The following is a 10716-nucleotide window of genomic DNA, read 5'->3' on the forward strand; positions in this document are numbered from 1 at the left end:
GTCTAATTTGAATTATCTGCTAAGTTCTGGCTTGGTCCGAACAGTCGGTGTAATAACCCTCACGAGCAGATATAATTTTGGTCAAGAAAATTCTTTAAGATCAGTTTGAAGATTGATCGATCAGAATTTAAATAAAAATCGACACGGTGAATTAATATCGACGGGGCTGTCTTTTGGTCTAAAAACCATCTCTTGATGGTTCTGGTCGAGTGTTAATTATTATCGTTGATTTTTATTCATGCTGGGTGAGTTTATTCAGAGCAGGACGAGATTCGAATGATGAAAAATATTTAGTCGAAACAGTCCGAAAAATATCGACAAAACTCTTAAAATTATTTCTGAACAGTCACATGCTTTGCACCTTCTAGCCTACTTGCTTCCTCAGTAATTAGGTCACATGACCTACACCTACTTGCTTGCCTGCTTGCTCATTAGAAGTCACATGCTGGTCACAAGCTACTTGCTTCAGCTGCTTGTAGCTTTCTTCATGGGAAGGAAAAGTTCAGCTGCTTGTGCTGCTTGGTGTGCTGAAGCATGTCACCAGCTGTCTAACCTCATCTTTGTCTTTTGGGGGAGCAAACCCTCATCTGAAGCAACTCCTTATGATATAAAATACCCTCTTCTCTCCTCTGGACGTTCATAACCTGCAAGAAAAACCAGAGAAAAATTCAGAGAGAAAGAGTGAAAGAAGAGAGAAAAATCTGTGAGAAAAGATTCATGAAAAATTCAGAAAAATATTCAGAGAAGAGGAGTGAGCATGGACAACTCTTTCTCACCATCCTGTGACTTTAATCAGTGAGTTTTGGAGTGTTTAAGAGCTGAAGATTTGGTGTCCTGAAGTTGAGAATCACCTATGTTCTTCAGCCTTTGATTTTGATCGGTTAATTCGTGGTTAGCTTGAAGAGAGACAACCAGTCAAGTTTAATTAGTTGAGTAAAACCGTTATGTTTTGAATTCAGATGGCCAAGGAGAGTATTCGGATCAGCCGGATCCTTGTGATGGTTCTGAACCGAGAGTGATCCAAAAGTGAAGTGTGATTAGCTTGAGCTCGAGTCTAGTCTTCCTTAGCCAATCTCATGGATTTAAAGGTGAGTCTAGATAGATGATGAATGAATTATGAATGAGTATGCATGATTGCATATTGAATATGGTTGATTAATTAAGAATTAATCATGAATTAATTAAGGGATAATCATTGATTAATTAAGGATTAATCATGGATTAATTAAGGAGTAATTATGGTTTGATTGATTAAGTATTATTCCTTGATCTATATTTATATATGAAGTATATATCTAGTTTAAATACTTAAGAATAAACAAGAATAATTCTTTGAGGTTATCCCGAGCCTTAGTACTTGTTCTCAAGTACTAATCTATAAGTATTCTATTAATAAGTGTGAATCATGTGAAGTCTTATTGTATACTCACTCTCCCGAAAGTCCCGCATTGCCGTGAATTGGTCCTGCGATATGGATCAAGGTCGTGAAGACACGATGATGGGGTCGCACCCTGGAGGCCGTGTAACTGCATGCAGCGTTGGATGTTCTATCTTGGAATATCTGATGGAGATGATGGTTATATTTATTCCCCGTTAAGCTCGGTTAGCCTTGGTGGTTTTCCGGGTTTAGCATATATATATATATTAAGAGTATGAGTGATTGGTGGGTATCGTGGAGGTGATGTTTAAGATAGATTCACATGGATGGATTGAGAGGCCTTATATTAATTATGGAATATAATTCCACTGCATTCAAATGGTGTCGACTGCTCGGGATACTATTGATATGTGTTTGGGTGTGGGATTAGACTCACTGAGTAAACTAGTTACTCATGACTCATTTGATATGCAGGTAACCAGTAGGTGGGAGACCTTTACTCTAGGACAGGAAGGAACGGCATTAGCCAGCAGTAGTTTTATTATCCCTGCAAAGTCATTTTGATATATCTTATGAATAAGATTTGTAGACCGAAAACCTCGAGGTTAATTTATAACAAATTCTGTAAGATGATTTTGAATGATATATAAATAATGTTTTTTTTTAAGTACGGGTTCCATATGATATTAGTCCTTGTCCGGACGAACTAACTATCAGGTATTGCTTTCTCGGGTTGAAAAGCCTAGAGTGGTATCCGATAGGAGCGTTGGTGTTCTTTGATTGTTGGTCTAAGGTGATCGGAAGTATTCTGAGAACCTCAGATCGACCATCGAGGAACATCGACCGTGTCATTGCCGGTCATCTATGATCGGGGGTGTCACAAAGGTGGTATCAGAGCATGGTTATACGATGCTAGAATGGGACTTGTTTCAAATGTTTTTCGAGTCAACATGAGTCGCAAGGATAACTAGGATATGTTGGCTGGTTCCTTCATTTTAGAATAGATAGTCATGGGTAGTTACCTAACCTGATCTTTCATAGCAGAAGCACCAAGACAAGCTTGAACAGGTGAACCGTACTTATCGATGCTGCTATCATCATGTTCGAGATTTCTACCCTCATGGCCGGGTTCACTACCGTCCTTTTAGGAGTCATTAATGTCATGTCTTCCTGCCTTTCTTTTGAGTTCTAGTGGGGGATGCCAATTCTTTAGAGAGATATATGGGACAGAGTTGATACATCGAATATATCTCTGGACTTGTGTGTTATGAATATCAAGCTTATGCTGAGACGTACAATCACCAGAGCTGTACAAGCCAAATTGTTCTGTATTTGTTTCAAGCTTAGGATTGGACGAAGAGATGGTTTGATTGTATTACAAGATGATGGAAGCACCGGAAGCATTCTGTTTGCAATGAGACATCATGAAGCTTATGATGCAAAGAAGAAGAAGTTGGGACCACAAGATACTGAAGAAGGACTAAACCGTTCGAAGTATACTTTGGCTTGAGGCAGATTTGGGATCAAACACTCAGAGATGAATATTGACGTGGCCGTTGTTAAGAAATAACAAGAAGGATTTGGCAGCAAGCTATTTGGAGATGAACGCTTTGTTGGTCGAGAGTCAAGAATTACTTCACAGAGTTGAGTTCGAGTTGGACAGATTTCATGAGTTCAGGAAGTAGTATTTTCTACACAAGCATCGAGATACGTGGTCGAGTGAATTGGATTCATCGATTATGGTTTGGAGAATAAGCAAAAGATCATACGAAAAATCTTTGGGAACTTAGCCAAGAATTTTGGAATAGATAAAAGACCATGGAGTTTCAAAGCTTCGAGGAGATGTTAGAGTATGACGTGAATGTTAAAGAAGCTATTATTGCTGAAGAAGTTAACCAAGTCATGCAGACCGTTTATTTTCCAACCGCTGCAGATCAAAGATTAAGATCGAGGACCTTGAGCCGTTATGGTTGTGACTAGCAAAGACAGAATGGTCGTGATTGTCAAAGTTTGGGAAATCCTGGAACGTTTGCATCATTCGCGCTTTGGTGGTTCTTGTGAAGAGTTAGGAATTTAGGTTACCCTTCCTCATGAAGTTACCCGATCTACGTTACCTATACCTAAGATAACACTTGTTGAACTAGTCCGATTTTCCTTACCGTTAGTCCACATCCAAGTGTTAGGCTATTTGGGTAGAGCCTACACTTTATAGTTGACTGGACCGTCAAAACCCCTGAAAGGTCCAATCACAGGTTTGCTTCTTATCCCATTGCGTGTTGTGTGCATTTTAAAAATTTATGAATGATTAAATAAATAAGTGAAGGAGTGATCAAGGTGTCGTATGAGACCTTGCCTATGGATGGAATTTTCCGCCCATATTGTGTTTGATGCGGGAACAACACATAGATGTAGTTCTCGGGTAGTGTCTTTGTTTTAGGAAGGATTCACTTTAGTACACTGTTCTTATTCGTGGAAGTACTGGCTGCCATTTAGAGTTATGGTATGCCTTCGTATCCTATCCCCATTCCTTAGTACTTCCATTAGAGCGGTTTGTTTCTATCTAGAGTGAGATTGGCTATCTAGTTATCGAGCTCAATTAGGATGTTGTTGAGGAAGAAAGTCTTTGAGAGAAGACCAGTTACCGTTGGCTTGCAATGGTATTCTACTAAGTGTTGGAGCCTCGCTCATATCAGTCTGGAGAGTTGGGAACCTTTTGGGAAACGGTGACGTGGCGTATTCCATTATCATCATAATTGGGCGGAGAGAAAATAATAAGAAGCAGAGTATCGAGGACAGTTAGATAACTAGGGAACATGAAGCTATGTTTAAGAAAGTGGAAAATTTGTTGACATCCAAAAGTAACCCGTCAAGTATTCTGGTTGAACCTTGATTCGCTGCAATTGCCTAGGCATCTATCCAAGTGGTTCTAGCCAAATTCAAGTAGCAGTCAGAAGATTTGTTTGGAGAAAGGTTTTGTTCGACTTAGTTATTTTCTGTGGAGTGTACCGATGTCAGTGGTAAAGAAGAAGAACCAGAGTTTGCGGTTATGTTCGAGTATAAAATCAAGGACGTGACCATCAGGGTCAAGTATCAAGTTCTAGAATTGAAGAATGGTTAAGATCGGTCGCAAGGCGTAGTTTTATTCCAAGGACGTTTGATGGACGCTTCACGTTGTAGTAAATATTTCTGCACGGAAATGGGAAGTTAGATACCTTAGTCAGTAAATGGAACAAGGAGTTGTTGCATATTTACAAAAGATCGCTACTACTACATGATGGTCGTACTCAATTTCAGTTATCGAGATTCGAAGTTCTGTGGATTGGCCGGTTACCATCAGAAGTTTGTTCAAGAGTTAGAAACCATATCCACCAATGAGTTGATCGACTGAGAATGGTGTTACCTTGGAATGGAGTAAAAGTATTGATGAAGTATGAAATTAGTTAGAGGAAGTATCTACGTCTATGCATATCTTAGACTTGCATGAGCCTAACCAGCCATATACTACTACATGGATGTATTATGTGTTGGTCTAGGTGAATGCTAATGCAAGACGATATGGTAATCGTTTATGCATCAAGGGAGCTAAGGAAGCATAAGGAAAACTATTTGATGCACAAGTTGGGGTTGGTGGCAGTTCTGTTGCACATCAAATTTAGTGATCATTTCAATATGGGGAAAGGATGCAAGTTTTCACTGATCAAAGAAGCCTAAGGAAGAGCAAATATTGCTGCTTATGCTTTAAGAGGAAGTGATATTAATGATGATATGGAGTAGGATCTCAAGAATCATGAAGCGGAATTGGGAGTGATTTATTTTGCTGCCTTATAAGGAAAGAATAGAGAACCTTCAAGATTGCAAGTAGAAAATCAAGATGGCTTATTCATTCGTATTTGAGGAACTCAGTTGAAGGATGAGAATCTAAGGAATTCATAGAAGGAACTGGGTGAAGAGAATTTCGAAGAATAGTATGAGGACTGTGTCATGTACAAGTTCATAAAGTGGAGATGTGGGAGAAGGAATCCAAATTCAACATAAATTTAAGCAGATGTGAAGTAAATCCCAAGGAAGATTGAAGAGTGCAAGGAAAAAGGTATAACCATAAGGCATATGGGAATGCTCAAGTTGTTAAGAGATCAGAAGATGTATTAACAGAGAAAGTGTGAAGTCATCATACAAGAGTACTTCGTTGGTAAATCAAGTTTGGTATAGGCGGACTTGTTGATTCCTCAGTTACTAGACAGAAGAAGGAAATCAGAAAGTAATAGAACAAGACTTGGATATGCGAAATTTCAGTGAGATTGAGTCGTTCAGAAGTTTTTGAAGAGTATCTCAGATAGATAAGAAGGGTATGGAATACTGTAAGGGAAATCATTTCTGGAATAAGTGTGTTTGTGTGTATTTGAGAGTGGCACCCTTGGTCTGAATCATGTTAGCGTGATTGATCGTGCATGTTCTTGTTTGATTGTTGCACGGTTAATCAAGTTAACATTGACCAGACTGAAGATGTTACATTCACGTATGGCACATCACCTCACGTTCCAAATTTCATGTTGCTGTTATGAGAGAAAGCCAGATAGAAAAGTTTGAGAAGTAATAGTCTATAGATACAAGATTGTTAGAAAAAGTATGCAGACCGCAGTTGACAAGAGTTGTACAGAGTAAATAATTTGGTTATCTTGAAAGTGGCTGCTCATAAAAGAAAGGATCGGTTGGGAGAATCAAGGGTCAACCATGAGTTATTTTGATATGGGCAGATTAAGATAAGGTCAGAGCTAATATCCAGAACTCCTTTCAGAAACTGTTCAGTAAAGAGTGTACAGTTACGTTTACAGAATTCGGGGACGAATTCTTTTGAGGGGGGAAGAATGTAATAACCCTCACGAGCAGATATAATTTTGGTCAAGAAAATTCTTTAAGATCAGTTTGAAGATTGATCGATCAGAATTTAAATAAAAATCGACACGGTGAATTAATCTCGACGGGGCTGTCTTTTGGTCGAAAAACCATCTCTTGATGGTTCTGGTCGAGTGTTAATTATTATCGTTGATTTTTATTCATGCTGGGTGAGTTTATTCAGAGCAGGACGAGATTCGAATGATGAAAAATATTTAGTCGAAACAGTCCGAAAAATATCGACAAAACTCTTAAAATTATTTCTGAACAGTCACATGCTTTGCACCTTCTAGCCTACTTGCTTCCTCAGTAATTAGGTCACATGACCTACACCTACTTGCTTGCCTGCTTGCTCATTAGAAGTCACATGCTGGTCACAAGCTACTTGCTTCAGCTGCTTGTAGCTTTCTTCATGGGAAGGAAAAGTTCAGCTGCTTGTGCTGCTTGGTGTGCTGAAGCATGTCACCAGCTGTCTAACCTCATCTTTGTCTTTTGTGGGAGCAAACCCTCATCTGAAGCAACTCCTTATGATATAAAATACCCTCTTCTCTCCTCTGGACGTTCATAACCTGCAAGAAAAACCAAAGAAAAATTCAGAGAGAAAGAGAGAAAGAAGAGAGAAAAATCTATGAGAAAAGATTCATGAAAAATTCAGAAAAATATTCAGAGAAGAGGAGTGAGCATGGACAACTCTTTCTCACCATCCTGTGACTTTAATCAGTGAGTTTTGGAGTGTTTAAGAGCTGAAGATTTGGTGTCCTGAAGTTGAGAATCACCTATGTTCTTCAGCCTTTGATTTTGATCGGTTAATTCGTGGTTAGCTTGAAGAGAGACAACCAGTCAAGTTTAATTAGTTGAGTAAAACCGTTATGTTTTGAATTCAGATGGCCAAGGAGAGTATTCGGATCAGCCGGATCCTTGTGATGGTTCTGAACCGAGAGTGATCCAAAAGTGAAGTGTGATTAGCTTGAGCTCGAGTCTAGTCTTCCTTAGCCAATCTCATGGATTTAAAGGTGAGTCTAGATAGATGATGAATGAATTATGAATGAGTATGCATGATTGCATATTGAATATGGTTGATTAATTAAGAATTAATCATGAATTAATTAAGGAATAATCATTGATTAATTAAGGATTAATCATGGATTAATTAAGGAGTAATTATGGTTTGATTGATTAAGTATTATTCCTTGATCTATATTTATATATGAAGTATATATCTAGTTTAAATACTTAAGAATAAACAAGAATAATTCTTTGAGGTTATCCCGAGCCTTAGTACTTGTTCTCAAGTACTAATCTATAAGTATTCTATTAATAAGTGTGAATCATGTGAAGTCTTATTGTATACTCACTCTCCCGAAAGTCCCGCATTGCCGTGAATTGGTCCTGCGATATGGATCAAGGTCATGAAGACACGATGATGGGGTCGCACCCTGGAGGCCGTGTAACTGCATGCAGCGTTGGATGTTCTATCTTGGAATATCTGATGGAGATGATGGTTATATTTATTCCCCGTTAAGCTCGGTTAGCCTTGGTGGTTTTCCGGTTTAGCATATATATATATATTAAGAGTATGAGTGATTGGCGGGTATCGTGGAGGTGATGTTTAAGATAGATTCACATGGATGGATTGAGAGGCCTTATATTAATTATGGAATATAATTCCACTGCATTCAAATGGTGTCGATTGCTCGGGATACTATTGATATGTGTTTGGGTGTGGGATTAGACTCACTGAGTAAACTAGTTACTCATGACTCATTTGATATGCAGGTAACCAGTAGGTGGGAGACCTTTACTCTAGGACAGGAAGGAACGGCATTAGCCAGCGGTAGTTTTATTATCCTTGCAAAGTCATTTTGATATATCTTATGAATAAGATTTGTAGACCGAAAACCTCGAGGTTAATTTATAACAAATTTTGTAAGATGATTTTGAATGATATATAAATAATGTTTTTTTTTAAAGTACGGGTTCCATATGATATTAGTCCTTGTCCGGACGAACTAACTATCAGGTATTGCTTTCTCGGGTTGAAAAGCCTAGAGTGGTATCCGATAGGAGCGTTGGTGTTCTTTGATTGTTGGTCTAAGGTGATCGGAAGTATTCTGAGAACCTCAGATCGACCATCGAGGAACATCGACCGTGTCATTTCTGGTCATCTATGATCGGGGGTGTCACAGTCGGTTCCTTCCATCGACGCATCTGGATCAGAACATGCGCCTTGAGCCGGAATGGCCTGCTAGGGCTTGTCTGTATCTGATGGCGCGTTGGCTTGGGACGATTGGGTCGGCTAAGTGACTGACTGATTATAAGCATGTCCGTTTACTGATTGATTGACTCGATTGCTTTACATGGCTGAGTGAGACGGGATGACCGCATCACTAAGCAAACTGTTGCTTATGCCTCCTTGTTTTGGATGCAGATCAGGACCAGACCCGTAAGGGTAAAGACATAGCTTGACCGCAGGACTAAGGCAGGAAGGAAGGATGGGGGATTTGGGTAGATGTAGGACGAGTTTAACTTGTAATAGCTTATAGCAAACTCACTTGTTAACTCGAACCTCACTTAATCTATTCAAATCTTATTATGCTTGCTTTTGATTGTCTGAAAACGAACTAAAACGGCCCAAGTCTGATCGAGGAAGTCGAGCCAGACTCGTACTGATGGTATGAAAAAAATGGTCGGGTCCTTTCACAGAGCCCGCGTCGACCTTTATCTAATAAATGCATCCCTTCCAGAAGTCGGGGTTTGTTGCACGTATTAGCTCTAGAATTACTACGGTTATCCGAGTAGTAGTTACCATCAAACAAACTATAACTGATTTAATGAGCCATTCGCAGTTTCACAGTCTGAATTCGTTCATACTTACACATGCATGGCTTAATCTTTGAGACAAGCATATGACTACTGGCAGGATCAACCAGGTAGCATTCATAAATCAGGACAAGACCACGTCATATTCCCGCAAACACATGGAAAGTGGGAACAGACGCAGACTTGACCGTCATCTTTTGTTCCGAGACAAACGTGCTTAGCGGGACAGAATTTCTTCGGGTCACCGCCATAATATTTCCACAACCGAGATCTCAGCAAACAGCTTATTCACCTTTGCGAACAATGCATAGACTATGCAAAGACGCAAGGATCACAAGTTCCGGCTTATGTGTTCACGACTTCCCCACTGAAGGAGATGCCGCAAACAACATTTTAAGCAAAGCTTAACAATTCCTTCCAGATAGGTACGCAACACAGGCCCCGGATCTGTTCAACAAGCATAAAACTATGCTAGTGAAGAAACTGAGGAGGATAGTTGGTCTCTAGTTGGGTGCGCGAGCACAGAGCCTACAAACACTAGCTATCCAATCACCACTCATACGCCGAATGTTCATTTGCCCCGCTAACATCAATCTTTCCAATCACTCTGAGATGTAATCAAAAAAGCAACTGGAAGACGGATGAAACCAGGTCAAGACCATGCAAGCGGGAAAATTTGAAGTTAGGGGCAAAACGGTCCACCGGAAAATTCGCCGGAAAAGTTCATGGAAAATTCACCGGGGACAATCCGGCCATCGACCTCAACCCAGCCCTCGATAGTGTTGGACCGAACAGTCCAACACTACGTACCCGAACCGTTCGGGTACTGGGGGGTAGGAGGCTCAAGAGAGTGCCTACCCCTTATATACAAAACGCTTTTTTTCAGTCTGTCACCAGTAGACATTGGTTGTGTTCCGGGGAGTATTTTTAATGTAAAAAAAACAATACTTCGAATTTGAATCTGATTTTTTGCATGCTTCATAAGGATGGTTAAAGCTATTTTCTGGTAAATTTCATAAATTTCTTTTGCTTCTAACCATGTCTTTTCATGCTACAAAGGTCGGAGTTTTGTGGTCTAAACGGATGTCTACAGCAACTTTTGATCAACACTTGACATCCTAAACTCTTTGTTGACATATTTTTGATGTTTTCTTTCAGAAAACGTTCTTCAAAAATATTAATTTTTGCATTTTTGGCTTCTCGGGTGATTTTGGCTGTCCGTGGGTGATTTTGGCCCACGTGGGCTGTCTGTTCAGTACACACAGGACGTCCGTGGCCGTCCGTCAGCGCACGCAGGACGTCCGTGGCCGTCCGTCAGCACACGCAGGACGTCCGTGTTTGTCCGTGTTTCCGTCAGTACACACAGGACGTCCGTCAGTACACACAGGACGTCCGTGGCCGTCCGTCAGCACACGGAGGACGTCCGTGGCTGTCCGTGTGTCCGTCAGTACAACAGGACGTCCGTCAGTACAAACAGGACGTCCGTGGCCGTCCGTCAGCACACGCAGGACGTCCGTGGCTTGTCCTTGTGTGTCCGTGTGTCCGTCAGTACACACAGGACGTCCGTCAGTACACACAGGACGTCCGTCAGTACACACAGACGTCCGTGACCGTCCGTCAGCACA

Source organism: Brassica napus, unplaced genomic scaffold (genome assembly GCF_020379485.1).
Source record: "Brassica napus cultivar Da-Ae unplaced genomic scaffold, Da-Ae ScsIHWf_1092;HRSCAF=1556, whole genome shotgun sequence".
Taxonomy (NCBI): Eukaryota; Viridiplantae; Streptophyta; class Magnoliopsida; order Brassicales; family Brassicaceae; genus Brassica; species Brassica napus.